At 43.5% G+C, this 22,821-nt stretch overlaps 1 long non-coding RNA gene across 4 annotated transcripts in view; it reads left to right on the forward strand.

Moving 5' to 3' along the window:
• Positions 1-4,049, forward strand: part of LOC139073450 (uncharacterized) — a 42,159-nt gene extending 38,110 nt beyond the window's left edge. For all 4 annotated transcript variants that reach the window (XR_011522199.1, XR_011522198.1, XR_011522201.1 and 1 more), the window contains one exon: positions 316-4,049. This is a non-coding gene — a long non-coding RNA (uncharacterized lncRNA). The remainder of the gene's footprint in view (positions 1-315) is intronic.
• The last annotated feature ends 18,772 nt before the right edge of the window (positions 4,050-22,821 follow it).

The following is a 22,821-nucleotide window of genomic DNA, read 5'->3' on the forward strand; positions in this document are numbered from 1 at the left end:
GAGAGTCGTGAGGGGAACTAGAGAGATAAGCAAGGGCTAGATTGTCAAGAACCTAGAATGCCAAGCACAGGAACTTGAACTTTATTCTGTAGGTAATGAGGAGCCATTACAGAATTTTAAGCAGGACAAGGATATGTTCATATTTATGCTTCAGAAAGATCACAATACTCTGGATAGGCAGGGGTGGGAAGGAGAAGCAGGACCATCAGGAAGACTGTCTAGATCATGGTTAGCCTGGGCATGGCTACCCCTGAGGACTTACAGGACCTTGTCAGTCTTAAGGAACATGATGGTATCACTGTTCTTGATCTGCAGGTCTCTGACTCTGCAAAAGTTCCACCAGTTCTGACCCTGGAACTTTAGGATATGATCCACCACTCAAGGCCCTCCAGCTGCATTGATCTTCTCTTACAAGACTCAGATGGAGTATCAAGTTTGATGATGTAAGCATTGGTCTTGCTACTTGATTCCTTCAAGGAGATAAGATTCCCAGCACCAGGATGCCACCTTAGAGAAGATCCAGTAATCCACCAGGGTCTGCTGGCTGCTGACCATTCACTGTTCCACTTGGCTCTTGGAAGGAAAAATGCTGCTTTCCACGGAGACTTCATGTCCCTTTGATCTCCATTTCATCTTCCAGATGGGACTGCAGGCATTTGCTGATTGTCTAGGCTTCTTCCCTGATCTGTCTCACCCCAACCTGGATGTTCCTTGCTCACTGGAAGGAAGGGATGGGCTGATGAAGATATCTGGGTGGCTATCCATAACTGTGTGTTGTCTCCAAAGCTTCCACCTTCTGGCAACTGACCACTTACTGTATCGCCCTACTGAGGTACTTTGGAAAGTAAAAAGAAGGAGTGACATCAGCAGCATGCCAGAGTGAATTGTTCCCTTTGTCTCTCCCCTCTAATTTACAACTTAAAGGACATGTGTTAACCAACAGAGGATTCTCTACACAGCACCACAGAACACCTGAGAGATCCACACAGCCACGCATCTGAAGGTGAGTGGCCTGGATCCCCAGGAAGCAGTGGAACTGGGTGAGCAGACCCTTCCCCCACCCCAGCAGCAGCATTGCAGGTTGTGGGTCCTCACACAGCAGCTGGCATGGCTGTGAGAGAAGGTGGAGGCAGCCCAGCCTGCATGCAAACACTTTCAGAGTGGTAGCCCAGACTTTGGGAGCACCCACCGTGCTGTGGCTGCCCCACTCATGGGGGCACTTCCCACCAGGTGGTGGTGGCTCAGCCCCTGTGAAAGAGCCCTGCCCACCAAGTGCAGCAGCTCAGCTGAACCCCCCATGAGTGCAGAGCTGGCCCACATGAAAGAAAGTGCCCTTCCCACCTAGCACAGAAGCTTGGCCAGTCCCCTACTGAGCACAGTGGCCCTGCCAACACAAGAGTGAACCATGGGCGGAGCACAGAGGCCCAGCCTGCATGTGCATGCCCAACCCAGTAAGCAGCTGGGGCCAGCCTGCACAAAAGCAGAACAGCCCTACCAGCACAACTTCCAGCAGATGGAGCAAGATCAGAAAACACAGCTTCTGCCCACCCCCACAGTGGTGGCAGGTGGAATCTGCGACTTGATACTACCACAAATGCACTGGCAAAGGATCAATTCATCAAACACCATGAAGAACTACAGTAACATTTCAGAGCAGAAAGAAAATGACAAGTCTCCAGAAACCAATCCTGAAGTCTCAGAAATTTACAATCTAAATGATGGAGAACTCAAAATACTTGGCATAAAGAAACCCATGGCTGGGTGGTTAAAGTTCCATGCACTCCGCTTCAGTGGCATGGGTTTACAGACTTGGATTCTGGGTGCAGAACCTACTCTACTCATCAGCCATGCTATGGAGGCATCCCACATACAAAGTAGTGGAAGATTGGCACAGATGTTAGCTCAGGGCTAATCTTCCTCAAGCTAAAAAAGAAGAGGATTGGCAACAGATGCTAGCTCAGGGAAAGTCTTCCTCACAAAACAAAACAAAACAAAAAACTCAATGAGTTACAAGAAAACTCAGAAAGACAGTTCAGTGAGCTCAGAAATAAAGTTAATGAGCAGAAGGAACACTTCACCAAAGAGGTTGAAGCCCTTAAAAAATTATACAGAAATTCTGGATGTGAAGAACACAATTAATGAGATAAAAAATAATCTAAAAGCCATAAAAAATAGAGCTGACCTTATGGAGGAGAGAATAAGTGACCTAGAAGATAGAAACCTAGAAATGCTTCAGATGGAAGAGGAGAGAGAACTAAGATTTTTAAAAAATGAAGAAATTCTTCAAGAAATATGTGACTTAATTAGGAAAAGCAACATAAGGATAATAGGTATTCGAGAGGGAGAAGAGAGAGAGAAAGGAGCAGAGAGCTTGTTCAAAGAAATTATAGCTGAGAACTTCCCAAACCTGGGGAAGGAACTGGACTTACAAATACATCAAAACAATAGAATTCCTAATTACATCAATGCAAAAAGACCTTCTCCAAGGCATATAATATTAAAACTGGCAAAAGTAAAACACAAAGGAAAAATATTAAGGGCAGGAAGGCAGAAGAAAATAACCTACAAAGGAACTCCTATCAGGCTTTCAATGGATTTCTCAGCAGAAACCTTACAAGCTAAGAGAGTGGAATGATATATTCAAAATACTGAAAAACAAAAACTTTCAGCAAAGAATACCCTATCCAGTGAAACTATCCTTCAGATACGATGGAGAAATAAAAGCATCCCTAGAAAAACAAAAGCTGAGGGAGGTCATCAGCACTAGGGCTGCCTTACCAAAAACATTGAAAGGTGCCGTCCCATCTGAAACTAAAAAGCAGAGGTTTACAAAACCTTGAACAAGGAACTAAACAGACTGATAGAATCAGAAAAGTGCAGCTCTGTATCAGAATGGGTTAGTAAAGACTTAATTATAACATTAAAGATGAAGGGAAGGAAGGCATCAAAAATAACTATAAACACTTCAATTTAGTCACAAACTCACAACACAAAAAAAAGTAATTTGTGACAATAATTCAGAATGAAAAGAGGTAAGATATGAAAGCTACTTAGGCTAATGGAGGTACGAGGCTATCAGAAAATGGACTATCTTATCTATGAGATCTTTTATACAAACCTCATGGCAACCACTAAACAAAAAAATCAGAGGAGAACCACAAATCATAAAGAAAGAGAAAACTGAGAAAACCATCACAGAAAACCACCAAACTGAAATGACAGAAATACAAGGAAAAAGAAACAATGGAAATATAGAACAACCAGAAAACAAGAGATAAAATGGCAGTATTAAGCCCTCATATATCAATACTTGCTCTAAATGTAAATGGATTGAACACTCCAGTCAAAAGACATAAAGTGGCGGGTGGATTAAAAAACAAGACTCAACAATACGCTGCCTCCAGGAAACGCGTGTCAACTCTACAGACAAACATAGGCTCAGGGTGAAGGCATGGAAGACAATACCCCAAACAAATGGCAAACAAAAGAAAGCAGGTGTTGCTGTACTTATATCAGAAAAGCAGACTTAAAGATAAAAGAAGACAATGAGAGACAAAGTGGAGCAGTATAAAATGATAAAACAGACATTCCACCAAGAGGACAAAACACTTATGAATATATATGCGCTTAACACAGGAGCACCAAAGTATATAAAGCAACTATTAACAAACCTAAAGGGAGAAATTGACAGCAACACAGTAATAGGGAACCTCAGCATCAAACTTAAATCAATGGATAGATCATCCAGATAGAAAATCAACAAGGAAACCGTAGCCTTAAATGCAATACTAGACCAGATGGACTTAAATATATATATGTAGAACGTTCCATCCAACTACAACAGAATATACATTCTTCTCACATGCACATGGAACATTCTCAAAGATAGACCATATGTTGGAAAACAACGCAAGCCTCAATAAACTTAAGAAGACTGAAATCATATCAACTATCTTTTCCTACCACAATGCTATAAAACCAGAAATCAACTACAAGAAAAAGGCTGGGAAAGTCACAAATATGTGGAGACTGAACAACCATTGGCCCAATTAAGAAATCAAAGGAGAAATCAAAAATACCTGGAGATAAATGGAAATGAAAACACAACATACCAACTCTTATGGGATGCAGCAAAAGCAGTATTAAGAGGGAAATTTATAGCCATACAGGCCTACCTCAACAAACAAGAAAAATCTGAAATAAGTAATCTTAAACTACACCTAATAGAAGTAGAAAAAGGAGAACAAAGCCTAAAATCAGCAGAAGGAGAGAAATAACAAAAATCAGAGCAGAAATAAATAAAGTAGAGACTAAAAAAAAAAACAACAGAAAGGATCAATGAAGCTAATAGCTGGTTCTTTGAGAAGATAAACAAAATTGACAAACCCTTAGCCAGACCCACTACAAAAAGAGAGAGAAGTCTCAAATAAATAAAATTAAGAATGAAAGAGGAGAAATTACAATGGGTGCCACAGAAATACAAAGAATTATAAGAGAATACTATGAAAAACTATATGCCAACAAATTGGATAACCTAGAAGAAATGGACAAATTCTTAAGAGTCATACAACCTCCCAAAACTGAATCAAGAAGAAATAGAGAATCTGAAAAGACCAATCACAAGTAAAGAGATTGAAACAGTAATCAAAAACCTCCCAAAAAACATAAGTCCAAGACCAGATGGCTTCTCTGGAGAATTCTACCAAACATTCAAGGAAGATTTAATACCTATCCTTCTCAAACTGTTCTGAAAAACTGATGAAGATGAAACACTTCCTAACTCATTCTATAAGGCCAACACTGAAACCAGATAAGGCCACACAAAGAAGGAAAATTACAAGCCAATATTGCTGATGAAGATAGATGCAAAAATCTTCAACAAAATATCAGCAAATCAAATACAGCAATACATTTTAAGGATAATACACCATGATCAAGTGGGATTTATACCAGGGACATAGGAATGGTTCAAATGTGATACACCACACTAACAAAATAAGGAATGAAAATCACATGATCATCTCAGTAGACGCAGAGAAAGCATTTAACAAGATTCAACATCTATTTGTGATTTTAAAAACTCTTAATAAAATGGTTATAGAAGGAAAGCACCTCAACATAATAAAGGCCATATATGACAAACCCACAGCCAACATCATACTCAGTGGAGAAAAACTGGAAGACATCCCTCTGAGACTAGGAGCAAGACAAGCATACCCACTCTCACCACTCCTATTCAACATAGTACTGGAGGTTTTGGCCAGAGCAATTAGGCAAGAAAAAGAAATAAAAGGAATCCAAATTGGAAAGGAAGAAGTAAAACTCTTGCTGTTTGCAGAAAACATGATTCTATATACAGAAACCCTAAAGAACCTACCACAAAACTCTTAGAAATAATCAACAACTACAGCAAAGTTGCTGGGTACAAAATCAACTTAGAAAAATCAGTTGCATTTCTATACTCTAATAATGAGCTAGCAGAAAGAGAAGTCAAGAATACAATCCCATTTACAATCACAACAAAAGAATAAAATATCTAGGAATAAATTTAACCAAGGAGGTGAAAGACCTATACACTGAAAACTATAAGACATTATTGAAAGAAATTGAAGACGACGTAAAAAAATGGAAAGATATTCCATGCTCATAGTTTGGAAGAATAAACATAGTTAAAATGTCCATGTTACCTAAAGCAGGTTACAGATTCCATGCAATCCCAATGAGAATCCCAATAACATTATTCACAGAAATAGAACAAAGAATCCTAAAATTTGTGTGAAACAACAATAGACCTCAAATAGGCAAAGCAATCTTGAGAAAAAAGAACAAAGCTGGAGGCATCTCAATCCCTGACTTCAAAATATACTACAAAGGTATACACTGCTGGTGGGAATGCAAACTAGTGCAGCCACTGTGGAAAACAGTATGGAGATTTCTCAAAAAATTAAAAATAGAAATGCCATGTGATCCAGCTATCCCTCTATTTGGTATTTATCCAAAGAACGTGAAATCAACAATACAAAGAGACTTACGCACCCCCTATGTTCACTGCAGCGTTAGTCACAATAGCCAAGACGTGGAAGCAACCCAAGTGCCCATTAACTGGTGACTGGATAAAGAAAATATGGTATATATATACAATGGAATACTACTCAGCCATAAAAAAGACAAAATCCTCCCATTCACAACAACAAGCAAAATAAGCCAGACGGAGAAAGACAAACACTGTATGATTTCACTCATATGTGGAATATAAACAAACACATGGACAAAGAGAACAGGTTAGTGGTTACCAGAGGGGAAGGGGACTGGGGCGGGGGGGGGGGGGAAGGGGTAAAGGGCACATATGTATGGTGATGGATAAAAGCTAGACTATTGGTGGTGAGCACCATGCAGTCTATACAGAAACTGATAGATAATGTACTCCTGAAATTATACAATGTTATAAAACAATATGCCCTTAGTAAGATAATTTTTAAAAGTTAAAAGTAAAAGGAGATGCTTTCAGCAATTATGTGAGACAACAGGCGTGATCCTGACTGTCCCAGGCAAAGTCATCCGAGGCTTGCAGGACCATTGAGTCATCCTCTATCCTCTGACTCACCCCAACCATAATAGCAACTTGAAACAGTTCTCCAAATAACCACTCCTCCTATTTGGAAATATTCAGAGACCTCACCTGTCATGTAGGGCTAATATTAGTGCCTATTGCATAGATACAGCATAGGGCTGTTGTGAGGTTAAATGATTTAGCATATGTCTGACACAGGGAACAGTATGCAAAGATATACATTCAAGGATATTCATTGCAATAGCAGAAGTCTGAAAGCAGCCTAAAAATCTATCAGTGGGTCACTGGTTATGTAATTGAGATACTTTTGTGCGTTGGATTATGATACAGCTGTCACAGAGATTGATTGGGTCTAGGATGACTGTGTGTTTCTGCTTGTCGAGGACAGTCCTGGTTTGTGTCCTTGTCCTGGCATAAGTGATATCACCCTCGAGAGTTTCCTCCTTTGAACTTCATGTCATGCTTGCTCCTTAGGTCTATATATGTGGCTATGAAATTGTCCCCAAGAAAATTTAATTTAAGAATTGAATAACTTGACAACTGAAATAAACTAGAACCGTGGAAAAAATAGGAAGTACAATTCGATGCACGCATCTGCTTGAGTGTGGATGGCATATCCATGGAAGGAGGGCGAGAAATGACAAATGCATGTCTGGGCACCACGCAGAACTGAGGGCTGGGTGGTCAGGATGGGAGGAAGGCCTACCCTTAATTGGACATTCTTTCAACAGCTTGATTTGTTTTCTTTTTTAAAAAAAACTATGAGCATGTGTTACCTTTTCACAAAACGTAAAAGTACTATTATTGTTTAAAGATTATGGGGAGGGGTCTTGACAGGAATTCGAAGTACTATCCTGTTCCGTGAGTTTTGCCTCCCAGCAGCCCCACGGCCACTGGACATTCCCAGTCAGTGGGAGATGGTGGGTGTCCAGTCTCTCTGATAGCTTGCTCCAATTACTGCAGGGTTGCCTTTGAGGCCACACTCAGAATTTCCATGCAGGATATGAAAAGCAGGCCTGGCAACACGCTTTCTCTGGGAGTAGCAGATTGAGGAAATTAGATCTCTCAGTGATCCGTTAAGCAGAGTGCTGGTCAATGAATCCTGGGTCCTGACATAGCATTCAGCCCCAGGACCGCTGTGATCCATGCGGGAAAAGACGTGCATTAACTATAGGCCATAATTTATTCAAGTTTTCTTTGTTTCTACCTACTGTTTTCTGTCCCATGATCCCATCCAGTGTGTCATTATATCTAGTTGTCATGTCTCCTTGGGTTCCTCTTGAGTGATAGTTTCTGACTTTCATTGAATTTGATGACCTTAAGAGTTTTGAGGAGTCCTAATTTGGTATTTTGTAGAGTGTCCTTCTGCTGGCATTTGTCTGATGTTTTTCTCATGAATTCACTGGGGTTCTGGAAGGAAGACAACAGGTAAAGTGCCATTTTCATCCCATCATATCAAGGGTACATACACAGCATCACTTTCGATGTTAACTTGATCACCAGGCTTGAGGTCGTGTGAAGTTTCTCTCGCCCCCTGCCTGCCACCTGCCTTTCTCCACCGTGGTCTTCGGAAGGCAGTCGTCCTGCGCAGCCCACACGTAAGGAGTGGGAAGTTATGCTCCACCTCGTTAAGGATGGAGTGGCTACATAAAATTATTTGGACTCCTGCTGGGAGATTGGTCTCTTCTCTTCCATTTGTTTATTCAACCATTTTATATGTATCAGTATGGACTCATGGATATTTATTGTATACTTTTGGTACAATCAAATGCAATTTATTTTATTGCTTCAATTGTTCCATTTTTGGCCATTGGGAGCTCTTTCCTTTGGCTCCTGTATCCCTTTGACATACCCCTATCATTTGAAGTTCTGGTTTGGTTTCTATCTTTTGTATTTATTTGTACTCCTTTCTTCATTTCTGGCTCCAGGTTCATTTTGCCTGTGTCCTACCCCATTCCTAGAATCTTGCATTTCTCTAGGGAGCCCTGGTTCCTTTTATTGGAGAGTGGTATTAGAAACCAAGATCTGGGCTCTAGGTGTTCCTGCTACTGGGGTCTTGTTGTTTCCAGGCCCTCTCAGCTGACGGAGCAAGGAAATATATGTGTGTATACTAACCTGTGTATGTACACATAGCTATAAATATTTCTATGTGTAACGTCTGTATTTTTATTAAGCTAAACATGAATTCATTCTGATGTCCCCAAATCCAACACATTGTCACATAGATCATTCTATCTTCCTCACCTTGCTTATTTATAAACTCTTACTCCAACAGTGAGAAATCTGATTCATACCATTTGCCATTCATTCAGTTAATTGTTTAATTACAGTGTCCATTCACAGTAGCATCAGTATTGTGAATCTGTCCCCGTGGGAAACAGCTTTATCAACTAGAGTACAGTGCTTATGTGCAGATTCTTTCGCCTTTCGTTTTACAGACTCCACTCATTTCTGAGTTTACATTGGTCAACAACTTTCCCCCCAGCTCTCTCATTGAGATGTTTCATATATTTGTAATACAATTACTGTATATTGTTATGTCACATTCTGCATTCCATCTTGGGAGTCCCCTGACCTCCTAAATGATTTTTTTGTTGATTAGCATGCATTAAGATTCACTCTTTATGCTGTGAAGTTCATTGGGTTTGACAAATGCATAGTATCTCGTATCCATAATTGCAGCACCATACAGAGCAGTTTTACCACCATAAGTGTTGGCTGTGCTTCATCTACTCAACCCTTTCTCTCTCTCCAAACCTTTGGCAACCACTAATCTTTTTACTTTGTTTTTTTCAATTTTGCCTTTTTCAAAATGTCATATAATTGGAGTCATACAGTATGTAGCCTTTTCAGACTGGTTGCTTTTATTTAAAAATATGCATTTAAGCTTTATCTGTGTCTTTGTGGCTTAATAGCTCCTTTTAATTACTGAATAATGTTCCATTAGATGGATACACTACAGATTGTTTATCCATTCACCTGTTGAAGGACATGATTGCTTCCAGTTTTTAGAGATTCTAAATGAAGCTGCTATAAACATTTGTGTACAAGTTTTTGTGTGGACATAAATTTTCAAATCACTTGGGTATACACCTAGGAGAATGATTGCTAGATCACATGGTAAGACTATGATTAGATTTGTAAGAAATGCCAAACTGACTTCCAAAATGTCTGCACCGTTTTATATTCTCACCAGCAATGAATGACAGTTCCTGTTGCTCTGTGTCCCCAGCAGTAATTAAAATTTTCAGTTTGGGGATTTTTGCCTTTTTTTGCTGGGAAAGATTCACCCTTGCTAACATCTGTTGCCAATCTTCCTCCTACTTTTCTTTTTTTTCCTCCCCAAAGCCCCAGTACTTGATACAAAGCCCCAGTACAACAATCCTAGTTGTAAATCATTCTAGCTTCTTCTGTTAACCACCGCCACAGGATAGCAACTAACAGACGGGTGGTGTGGTTCCGCGACCGGGAAGCAAACCCGGGCCTCCGAAGCATTGAGCGCTGAACTTTAACCACTAGGCCATCAGGGCTGGCTTGATTTTTACTGTATTAATAGATGTATAATAGTAGCTCACTGTTTTCATTTGCAGTTACCTAAAGACAAATCATTTTGAGCGTGTCTTCATATGTTTATTTGCCATCCGTGGATCTTCTTTGCTGAGGTGGCTGCTCAGATCTTCTTCCCTTTTTCAGATTGAGAAGCTGTCTTACTGTTGAGTTTTAAGTATTCCTGGTATGTTTGGCATAGAAGTTCTTTAACAGATAGGTGTTTCGCAAATATTTTCTCCCATTCTGTGGCTTGTCTTTTTATTCTCTTACTTGTGTCTTTTTCAGAGCAGAAGTTTTAAATTTTAATGTGAAATCCAACGCATCAATGTTTTCTTTCATGGTCGTACTTTTGGTGGTGTGTCTAAAACCTCATCACCAAACCGGAAGTCCCCTAGATTTTCTCCTCTGTGTTCTTCTAGAATGTTTATAGTCTTCTGTTTTACCTTTAGGTCTGTGATTCACTTTGAGTTGATTTTTGTGCAAGGTGTAAGATCTGTGTCTGGACTCCTTTTTTTTGCATATGGATGTCAGATTATTCCAGCACGTTTGCTGAAAAGCTTATCCTTCTACATTTAATTGTCTTTGTTCCTTCGTCAAAGCACGGTTGACTCTGTGCTCTCTATTATGTTCCATTGATCTATGTGTCTATATTTTCATCAACACCTAGCTGTATGGATAGCTTTGTAGCTTTGTAATATAAATCTTTGTAGCTTCATAATAAGTCTTGACATTGGGAAGTGTGAGTCCTCCAACTTTTTCTTCAGTGTTGTGTTGGCTGTTCCAGGTGTTCTGCCTTTCCACGTAAACTTCAGAGTCGTTATGTCGAGATCTACAATATAGCTTGCTGAGTATTCGGGAGTGTGCTGAATCTACAGATCAAATTGGAAACAATTAACATCTTAACAATCTTGTGACTTTCAATCTATTAACATAGAATATCTCTCCGTTTATTTAGATCTTCTTTGATTTATTTCATCAGAGGTTTGTAGTTTTCTTCATATGTATTTTCTACATATTTTGTTACATTAACCTGTATTTCATTTCTTTGGTACTATTGTAAGTGATACTGTGCTTTTCATTCCAAATTCCAATCGTTCTTTGCTGGCAGAGAGGAAAACAATTAACTTTTGTACCTTGTATTTGCTATTGTCACTCTCTCATTTTAGTTGTCCTAATAGGTTTGTAGTGATATCTTATTGTGGCATTAATTTGCATTTCTCTGATGGCTAATAATATGGAATATCTTCTCAAGTGTTTATTTTCTATCTATATATCCTTTTCAGTGAAATATCTGTTCATATCTTTTGCCTATTTTCTAATTAGATTGTTTGTTTTATTACTGTTGAGTTTTGATGTCTTCGTGTATATAGTAGATAAGAGTTCTGTATATCTGTGGTTTGCACATGTGTTCTCCCAGTCTTTCACTTTTCTTTCCATCCTTTTAGTGGTCTTTCACAGATGAAAAGTTTTTAATTTTGATGGAGTTCAATTTATTGATGTTTTTCTGTTAGGAATCTCATTCTATGCATTATCATTGATATGCTTCCATAGTTTCAAAAATCAAATATGTTTAGATGATAACAAAATCCCTGTAGCCCTGTCTGACAACTCCGTTGACTCCTCTTCCTCTCTCACACCCCACATTCAATCCAGCATAAACTGTCAAAGACACACCCACGCACACATATGTACACGTACACAAATATATACAAAACCAAACCATCTTTCACGCCCACCGCCCTGTCCAAGCCGCTGTGGACTCCCACCTGGACCTGCTGCCCTGCTCACTCTTGCGTTCTCTTCCCGTCCCGCAGCCAGGATGGTCCTGTTAAAACCCAAGTCAGATTAGGTCTCACTTTACTCTTTGCTCAGACTCCCCCAGTCCATGTTTAGCTCACTCACAGCAAAATTCGAAGCTCTTACCATGGCCTACGAGGCCTTCCACAACCTGTGCCCTCCTCTCCACTCTCTCCTCGTCTCCGGTGCTCCCCTTGCTGACTCCATTCCAGGGGCATTAGCTTAAGAGCTGTTCTCTGAAGACTCTGGACATCCTGCATCGCATGTAGCCGTTCCTTCTGTCCAGATGCTCTTCCCTCGGCTATCTGCATCGCTCTCTCCATCACCTCTTTCAGGCTTTTGCTCATACGCCACCTTCAGATGAGGCCCACCCTTCCCACCCAGGTAAATCGAACTCATGCTGCTTTCAAGCCCCATATCCTGCTTTTGTCTCCATAGCATTGTTACCTTCTAACATACTAGAAAATTTACTTATTATGTTTGTTGCTTATTTTCTTCCCCCACAAAAGAACATAGGTTCTGTATAGGTCTGAATTTTGCCTGATGTTTTCTCTTGGTTCTGGCACATAGAACAGTGCCTTAACAAGGCCTCAGTAAATACGGTCAGTGAAAAACTGACTGAATCAACTGCCTGTGACACAGGCGTCTCATAGTATTCGGAGTTGAACTTAATGTTTTTCCAAGATTTTTAAGAATTCATATCTTTAAGTCAGAAAGTTAGGATGGGCCTCATCGTGCTGCAGTTACGTCCTCGCCACCCCACGTTTAACTCCACTAGAGCAGAGCTCAGTGGGCAGTGTTTGCATGATCCTGCTGAGGCTCCTCCGTCTCTGGCTGGACCCCGTTCAGTTCTTTCTTTACACAACAGCCACGGAGACTAGAAATATCTCTATAGCTACATATCACTGTCACTTTTTTGCTTCGAATCTTCTCATGGCTCTCCGTTATTTTCAAGCTAATGTCTAAATGCCGCACGGTGTGTAGGTTGACATTCCTTGTTTACACTCCATCCACACCTTGGATGTCACTGTTCCACTGACTCACACCCTCTCCCTTGCCTGCCTGTCGCGTGCTATTTCTTTGGCCTAAAATAGTCCTTTGCCACCTGGTGCTTCTCCTCCTTCTTCAGGTCTCAGCTGCAGTCTCGTATCCCCAGCTGTAGCTAGATGCCCCTCTTACCTTCTCTGCAACCTTAACACTTACTCCTTAGGATGTAATTGTTCCGTCTTCATCTGTCTTTCCTACTGTATTGTAAACTCCTCCAGAAAGAATGTCTTTCACCTCCACATGCCCACGGCCTAGTGCGGGGTCCAGCGTGGAGTCGTCATTCACTAATGTTTTAGTAAAATATTATGTGAAGAGCAGAGGTCAGTGCCTACTGCCGGCCTCTTTCCTCCATCTGTAAGATGAGTCTCCTGGCTAGTGAAATGCTTTAAGAGGATTACATTTTCAGCGACTTGGGGGTGGGAGAGACACAGCATGGACTTTGGGGTCAGCTCAGCTTGAATGGAATTGGAACTCTTGTGGTTTGGTATCTGCAGTGGTGTAGACTAGAGCCATCTGTCTCTGGTATCTGGCATTGGTCACTAATTTGGTGACTTCAGGCAAATTAGTTGCGATCTTTGTGCCTATTTCCCATCTGTAAATGTGAATATAATAAATATACATGCATCCTAGAGCAGTTGTCAGATTTTTAGTTTTCTTTATAGTTAACTAATTTTAGCTTTTTTCTCCCAAATAGTACCCCTCCATCCTTATTCTGGAAAAGGAAGACATGTACTCAGGGGTCCTTGTGCTTTTTTAAAACAGAATGACAAGAATTGCTCAGTCATATGTCACATCCTAGGTCTGTAATTGTCCTTGGTGTATGTGCAGATGTGTGCCCTCTTCCCTCACTTGCCCCGGCTCAGGAACCTGGATGCTGCTGGCTCCATACTCTCCAGTGAGTGTGAGTGTGAGTAAGTAATTTGCCTAGGTCTAAATTAAAAGAAAAAAGTCAAAGAAGAACTTGCCACATTAAAAAAGACTCAGCGTGTAGAGTCTGGATTCCTAGTGTGCACCAGGGATGAGCCAGCAACTCCGAGGTCAGAGAGGCGGGTGAGAAGCGGCAGCTCCACCAGGCAGGGCCGCGTCACCTGCCCTCCCTCCCCCCACCAGCCAACTGCATCCTGGGCCACCGTTCCCTACACTCAGGATGCAGTTTGAATGGTCGCTTGTGGCCATCAAGTTGAGCTACTTTCCAGACCCCATTAGGTGGCACACAGTTAATTCTCTCTTCGCATGTTACCGTTCATACAAGTCAATATTTTCTCCACACATGATTTACAGAACAAAGACACATGAGAATTATGTAAAGAAACAATGACAAGGCTTTACTCCTGAGGCCGTGGAAGACAGACAAGGGTTTCAGGAGGAAACTGGGGAAGGGGAAGGGGCAAATGCAGGCAGCAGTGGGCATCGCAGCTGCTGTGACTGGTGGGAAATGGGCCGAGGGCCTCCTCCTCCTGGGCTGAGGCCTCTCTGACTGCGAGTCTGCCGGGCTAACAGCCTCCAGCCACCCAAGCGTGGGGGCAGGTCTTCTGGGAAGGGGATGGGAATAGAATGCTGTCCCTCTGGAGAGAGAGCTGACTGACTTGGTGGGGGGAGTGGGTCCCTGAGTGTATCCTCCCTCAGGGGCAGTTCCCCAGGGAAGGCTGGTTGCGCGATCTCCCACAGTCCTCCTCAAAGGTACCAGTGAGGAACACGCGCCAAAACCTGAGGGCCCCAGGAATGCAACCTCCTCTTACAACCAGACTGGGCAAGACAAAGGATTAGGGAGGCTGATCCCCCAGCCCCTTGCAAAGATGCCAGGGGGAGAATGATGTCTTACCTGCCCTCCAGCAGGTCACCTCCAGGGAAAGGCACGAGGCAAGTTCTACCTGGGCTTGCACTGGAAACAGGCCAGCTCAGGGTAGGCAGGTTGGCGATGTGTGCATGCCTCTCTCCAGGCCCCACAGTGGAACTCTTTCACGGCCGCGAGCGGACTTTCATCTGGTCTCATTCTGCCTTTTTGCCCCAATGCTTAGAGGTCTTGGAGCTCCAGCTTGCTAGGGGAATGCAGAGATCTGGGGCAGATTCGCATGACCAATCAGGTGGGCCTGGTGGACAAGTGTACGTGGCTGTTTCTAGAGGCAGCTGTTCTCTCAGACCAGCGTTCATTTCCTAGAGCCTGGGAACTTGGATCCTGATCCAGAGGAGAGTGAACTGGTTGATGGCCCAACAGTTCTGCCCCAACAAAGCCCTGATGAGGTGATGAGGGAACCCCAGAGGCAAGACGGCTGCTTGCTTTGCCTGCGCCAGAGCCAGGGTTCTGGGCGTAAAGGCTGCCATGGATGCGCATCTAAGCACAGCCTCGCTCTCCGTGGTGCAGGGCCTTCCACTGGCAGCAAGAGGCTCCGCTGGATGGGCCCTGGGCTCTGACTGAAGGTAGGGACGTTAGTGCTTTCAGACACAGGATTCTCCTTGGGGGGCTGGGCTTCCTGATCAACATAGAGGGAGTCTGGCTTGGGCGCCCCAGGTGTTCAGGCCCAGACTTCCCCCATGATTGTGGCACTGGAGGCCTCTATCGTTTCCGCTCCAAAGCTGAGTGCTCCAGTGGTGGAGCTCAGACGTGGGGCAGCCTCTCTGCTCCCCAAGCCCATCGGTGCTGCTGAATCTCCCAGCCTGAGGGGTGGAGCTGTGCTGCCAGATGCTGAGCAGTGCTGCCAAATGTTAGGCCTAACATTGCTCACACCACCAGGTGTGTAGGTGGCAGCTGTAAAGCCAGCGGCACTGTCCATCATGTCAGAGGGGAAAACAGTTTGAGGGCCACTAAAGGCTAGCTGTCTGCTGGCATGGGTGCCCTAGGTGGAAGTTGCGGCTGATGAACCCTCAAAAGCTGACTGTGTGGTGCTGGCCAAACTGGCTGGCCTGGAGTAGAGGTGGAGGCTGGGACTAGAGCTGGAGCTGCGAGGTCTCCAAACTGGGAGGAGCTGTCCAAGGTGGTAGCTTGGTGCTACTGCCCATCAGGGGCTCCAACTGTGGGCTGAGTGGGGTGCTGCTCCAGAGCCCAGGGAAAGCTGAAATGTTGGGATGGGGCCTGAGACGCTCCATGCAGGGTGGTGGTTTCTGTGGCTGAGGCAGCATGGCCACTAGAGGGTGTCTGTCAGGCCTGGTCAGATGGAAAGAAGCTCGCACTGGAGCCAGCGGGAAGCCCCAAGAGGAGAGTGTGGGAAGGTGGATGGATGGCCCTAGGTGTGGCCTGAAGGTCACAAGCAGGCTGGGAGCCGAGCCTGCAGATTTGCTCGCTGAGGGGCTGGAACTAACTTCAGAAACAGCAGCTAGCAGGCCGGTGGGGAGAGGAACACTAGGATCAGTAGCTGGAGAGGGAGGGGTCTGTGAGAAGGAGACAGGAGAATCCACGCACGTGCTTATAGAGGACTCTGCTCTGTGTAACAAGATTCACAGGAGGATTGAGGTGCCGGGGACAGGGGGAAGGTGGAACTGGAATCGGCTGCAGCTGTGCCTGAGGCGTTGGGGTACAAAGGGCCTCCTTCCTTCCCCTTCAGAGGGCACCCCCAGATGGGCTTGGACAGAAAGCGAGGAAGATACTCAGCAGCAGCTGTAGGAGTGGGCGACTCAGGAATTGAGCTGCTCATTTCACAGTTCATCAGTGGGATGGAGGAGGAATCAGGGACGGGAGGGTCTGGGGCCTAGCAGGCAGGCCAGCGAGATCGTGTCTGAATAATGCAGGAGGAGCAGGGGTCAGCAAGGGGAAAAGAGCTGAGGGCCTAAGTGTGAGGAGATGCCTGGAAGGGGCTCTGACAGTGAGGAGAAGACGGGGTCTGGTGAGCTCCAGTCTGAGACAGACGACCCATAGAGGTGGCTGCTCCAGCAGGTTCCAGGATGGCCACTGAGCCTCAGGAGTCCTGCTGCTGCTTGCGTCTCTTTAGCTGAGGGCTAGAGGGGAAGCTGACGGAGGAGCGGTCCTCCATCAACAGACAGGGAAAGAAAAAGCTGCGAGACACTGCAGTCCAGACGGCCTCAGTCTCGTCCCCAGGCCATTGCTGATGCGCTGGCACGCAGCTTCCTTCTCCATGTCCAGGTCCACCTAGCTGGGGCGGACGGGGAGGGGTCAGATTAGGAGGTTCCCCTCACCTTGGTGGCAGCAGAGGAATTTTGCATTTATTGGATATAGAACTGTCGGGTCTACAGCTCCTGGTGTTTGTTTCTGCCCTGAGGTGGCATCTGAAACCTTTACACTCTGGATCTCCTCTGTGATCCCACTGAATCTGAGGAGCTGGACCCATGGCCCTCCTTCCTGTGTGGACCCCTCAGGCAGCAGGGGGTGTGAGGTGGCTGGACCCTTCTCCTCTGCAGTGGCGGGAAACCGCCAGTGGAGCTGTATGAGTTCGTAATAGCCTTTCATTTGATGCATGAGGTCCTAAGAAAGATATGGGATTTCTTAATGGAAGTGTCTGCTGAGCTCCTGGAATAGAGGTGTCTCTTCAATGGCCTAGGCCTGGGCTCAAAGCCAGAGAGGCCTGCACTGACCACGGGGGGCCTAAATACGGACTGTAGACTCCCAGCGCTGTGGGGGGGCCCCTTCTCGGATTGTCCCGCTTCTCCCTGTCTGCGGGGTATTCCTCCTGTTTCACTATTCCTCTCCCACTCTCTCTGAGGTCCCTCAATATCGTCTCCTCTGCGCAAGGGTCTAGGGGATGACTGGATGTTCCAGGGGGCATCGAGGGGACTACCTCCTCCTATTCCAAACAGAGAGTCAGTTTGCCCCCTAGGTAACTGAGCTGCAGGACGTTGTGGAGTTTTGAGCAGACAGCACCCACTTCCTTTGATTTCTGTGTCAGGACACTGAAGCAAAGACCCCAGAAAGGAACACGGGGTCTGCAGCATCCAACGGGATGTAGTTACTGGATGCTGGCAGCACCGTCTGACAGTGTTCTGGGGCAGAGGCAGACAGATGAACTCAGTGGACAGGGGCAGAGCCCAGGCCCCTGTGTGGGACCTGTGTGTCCCAGGGGGTGGAGCGGTGGCAAGGACAGAAGCTTGCCCAGGTAAGGTCTCATGAGGAGCAGTTCTATAATGTCACAGGGCAGGAGAGTTCTTCCTGAGCTTCCCACTGGGCCAGAGGCAAAGCTTGCTCTGCTTGGCGTGTTGCTAAAGATGCATATTTGGAACGTGCGAGCAAAGACAGTAAGGGTGATCAAAGTGCATGAGGGGAAGGGTGCACATGCGCAGAATGCTCAGGGAAATACCCCCCAAAGCGGGGCTCAGCTTCCCTGTGCCCTCTGACTCTTCTGTGGCTCCTGCTGCTGAAGGGAGATGGGCTTATTGGGAGGGCCAGTGGCTCCTCCTCCACTCGGTCCCAGTGCCCCAGGGGGATTGTGCAGGACAGGGATTCTTGAGGCTGCAGAGCGGGGACCACTGGGGAGTCGGGCTCAGGATCTTTAGTGCTGGCCAGAGGTGGCAGCTCTGAGGTCAGCAATTGTGTGTCTATCTGTCCTTTCCCCTGGGGATACTGGAGGAGAGAGCTGCTCAGAACAGGAGTAAGGATGCCACTCATGCGTGGGGGCCATGGGGGCAGGCTGTGAAAGACATACTTAACACTGTGACCCAACAATCCTACTAGGTATTTACTCAGGAGAAATGAAAATCTGTGCTTGTACAAAATCTGCCTGTGAAAGATTTTAGCTGCTTTATTCATGTTTCTTAGATAAAAGACTATTCAGGTTATACATATTTTATTGAGTGAGTATATATGCGTGAGAGTATGTTTATTAGTGGTACCCCAAGGATAACAAATTGTTTATCAAACTTTTCAAAGTCCAATTAGAGTTAGTATTTTACCATTTCAGGTAAAACGTAGAAACCTTAAAACCATATAGATTGTTTACCCTTCCCTCTTTATATTATGGTTGTCTTATGTTTTACATCTATATGCATTGAACCCTCCCCCACACACAGTGGTATAATTTTTGCTTTCAAAGTCATATTAACATTCAAAGAATTTAAGAGGACAAAAATACGCTAACATATTTATGCAAATATTTACATTTCCATTGCTCTTCCTTTATTCTTGAAGTTTCAAGCTTTCTTCTCGCATCATTTGCCTTCAGTCTGAAAAAGTTCCTTTCTCATCTTTTTAGAGGTTGGCTGATAATGAATTCTCTTAGTTTTCCTTTATGTGCATCTGCGTTTATTTTTCTTTCATTCATTAAGGATATTTTTGCTGGATATAGAACTCTAAGGTTGATAATTCTTCTGTTTCAGGATTTTAATGATGTTGCCCCATTGCTGGCCTCTGTGGATTCTGACGAGTAATCCTAAATTGTTCAAATTGGCTGTCTGTGTATGTATGTATTTTTTTTCTCTGACTGCCTTCAAGAATTTTTCTTCATCTTTTTTTTCAGCAGTTTGAATATGATGTGTTAGAGTGAGGTTTTCTAAGCTTCTTGAATCTTTCACCAAATTTGGGAGGTTTTCAAATATTTTTCTCTACACTGAACATTTCCCCCTCTTTCTGGAACTCCAATGAGATGAATCCTAAAGCTTCTGATAACGTCCCACAGGTCTTGGACACTTTATTAAGTATGTGTATGTGAATAAACACTTTATTTTGGAACAGTTTTAGATCTAAAGAACTATTGTAAAGATTGTACAGAGAGTTCCCATATACCCCCAGCCTAGCTTCACCTGTTATAAATGTCTTACATTGGTGTGATACGTTTGTCACAATTAATGAATCAATATTGACATATTGTTATTAACTAAAGCCAAGACTTTATTCAGATTTCTTCATTTTTCCCCTGACGTCCTTTTTGTGTTCCAGACTCCCACCCACAATGCCACATTACATTTAAGAGTCTTGTGTCCTTACGCTCCTCTTGGTATGACACTTGTCTCGTTTGTAGTGACCTAGAAACTTGTGAGGATTACTGTCAGACATTTTGTGGAATGTCTCTATTGGAATTTCTCTGAGGCCTTTCTCATAAGACTTGAATAATATGTTTTTGGGAGGAAGATCACAGAGGTAAAATGCCATTATCATCACACTGTGTCAGGAGTACACTATTAACATGACATCACTGTTGACATTGACCTTAATCGCCTCGCTCGAGGTAGATTTTATAAATATCCTCCACTGGAAAGTTACACCTTTTTTGACTATTTCCTTACTGTACTCTTTAAAAGAATGTCTTTATGCACAATTAAAGAGTGGGGAAATATGCTCCACCTCTCTAAGGGCATGGTATTTACATTCATCTGCATGGTAGGTTTGTCTTTTTTCCTCATTTATTTGTTCAATCATTCATGTCAGTATGGGCTCATGGATATTTATTTTATACTTTGGGTTATAGTCCAATAATACTTTATTAATTTTGTTACTAAAATTGTTGCACCTTTGGCAACTGGGAGGTCTTTTAGTTTGCTCTGTATCTCTTTGATATATCCCCATCATTGAAAGTTGTTTGTTTTGAGTCCTTCTCAGACCTAAAAGTTGCTCCAGCCTCCTCTTGTGTATTTCCTGCCCCATTCCTGGAATCAGCCACTTATCCAAGGAGCCCTGGTTCCTTTCATTGGAAAGCACTATTAGGAACCAAAGTCTGGTTGCTGGGGTGCTCACTGTGCCGTGTTGCTTCCAGACCCACTCAGTGGACAGAGCAAGGAGATATATATGTGTATACTAACACATGTATATACACATAACTATACATATTTTTATATCTAACCATCTCTATCTATATTAAGATAAACGTGAGTTCACAATTATGTGGCTCTGTTCACTTTTGTTGAATATATTTTTCTATCTGTTCTTCAAATTGTATCATTTATATTGATCTATCTTCAAGTTCAGTGACTTCTCCCTTCTCCATCCTGTTATTGAGCTCATCAGTGAATATTTCAAGTATTGTATTTTTATTTATAAAGTTTCCATTTGCTTCTTTTTCACAATTTCTATTTCTCTGCTGAGAACCTCCATCTTTCCATTCATTTCAAGAATATTTACCTTTACTGCATTGAGCATGGTCTTAATAGCTGCTTTGCTTGATAATTCCGTATCTGGGTCATTTTGAACTTGGATCTGTTGATTGTCTTGTCCTTTGAGAATTGATTAGACTTCCCTAGTTCCTGGTATGTTATTTTGAGTAGTTTGGGGTGGTATCCTAGACATTTTGCGTGTAATGTTGTGAAACTGTGCAGAATGATATTTTATTTGATTGTTTTAGGAAGCAGTCGACGCCGTTATGCTTAGACTGTGTGTTTTGCTTGCCTTCTGTTGGCGGTTGCTCCAGTCTCGGTGCAGTTTTCAAGACTTGGCTCTGCTGTTTGTGTCCACATCTTGCGCACATCACTCAGGGGTTAATCTGGGGCTCGAGTGGAGGTTTATGTTGTGGTTCACTTCTCAGAGACTTGGCTCTGCTTGTGTGGATCTCTTCTGTGCATGTGCTGCTCCCCGTGAGCCTGGGACTCTGGTTAGTTCATACGCAGGTGTAAGTGATGCCCTTTTCCAGTTCTCGCCTCTTCAGGATTTATCTCCATTCTCAAACTTGCAAGGGCCTCTTTCACATGTTCCTCTCAGTATTTAACCCTTTGTGCTGTCATGCGGTTGTGACCAGGTCAGCCTTTGAGGTGACAGAGCTAGCCAGAGCAGAGAGGCAAAATCACTGGGGATTTCCCCCACACTCTTCAGACAGCGAGAGGCCCTTCACCTCTTCCTTGGCCAGAGACCCACGTAATCACTCAGGTGCCTGTGCCCCTGCTGAAACTGCAGTCCCCGTCATAACCGGCATGGTCTTTGGGGTGGGCCAAGAGAGTAAAACAAAACGAAATGAAACAGGGGTAGGCCCCACTCCCCAACACACAGAGGCACCCCCTCCCTGCCGTCTGGCTAGAAATGGGGGGGTTCTCCCAGTGGTTTGCTTCCAGTGCCTGCTGTGCAGTCGCAGGATTCCACCTGCCCTCGGGTGACAGCAAGGAGATGAAGGCGGAAAAGCAGCCACTGTAATCGCCCCTTACAGGTAGTTATTCACATTTTTACTTCGGTCCCCATTTGTCTAGTATTATTTGCTTTTTCACTTCTCTGCAGTGTTTTATTTGTAATCTGCAAGAGAAATCATTCGTAAGGATCTTGCTCTACTTTGGCTGGAAACAGATGTTTGTAATCGCTTCAAAAATAAAATTTTTTATAAATACACATGTAAGAAATGTTCTACAGTTATATGTAAATATTTTAAATGCTACCATTGTACACCAAAATGTTATTAGTGCTTGCCTATAAATAAGTCATTCATTTTGTAATTTTCTGTATTTTTCTGTATTTTTGTGATTATCTGTTTTAATTGTATCATTAAAAAAAAACCTCAAAGCAATTTTGACTTCAGATCTCCAACAATTCCTATGTAACCACAATTTAAGTGTTTTGACCTGAGCAAATAGAATACTTGAAAAAGGGAAAATGTGGATTTCAGATGGTGGCAGGGATTAAGTCCAGCAAGAGATGTCCTTGCAAAAGTTAGCAGTAGCTCAAGACTCTCCAGGGCATTCATGGCAGGAAATCAAAGAGAATCAGCACATTCAACTCTAGAAAAATACAGCAGGCTCACCCCAATATGGATAGTTGAAACCAGGACAACTAGATATACTTAAGAGAAAATAGTGCTTTACAAGGTTGAGAAAGGCAGAAATGTAAAAAAATATTGAATTATGTGCAGTATGCACAATGCACCCTCCTACTCTTAATACAGGAAGAAATAGAATGAAGATGTGTCCTCAAGGCTAGTGCTTGTGTGCCAATATTTATCAAAATAAGGTCTTTAACTCCACACGTAGTTCATTTTAGGCATTTTCCATTCTTCTCAAAATAGTTG

The sequence above is a fragment of the Equus przewalskii genome, chromosome 9 (genome assembly GCF_037783145.1).
Source record: "Equus przewalskii isolate Varuska chromosome 9, EquPr2, whole genome shotgun sequence".
In the NCBI taxonomy this organism is placed as follows: Eukaryota; Metazoa; Chordata; class Mammalia; order Perissodactyla; family Equidae; genus Equus; species Equus przewalskii.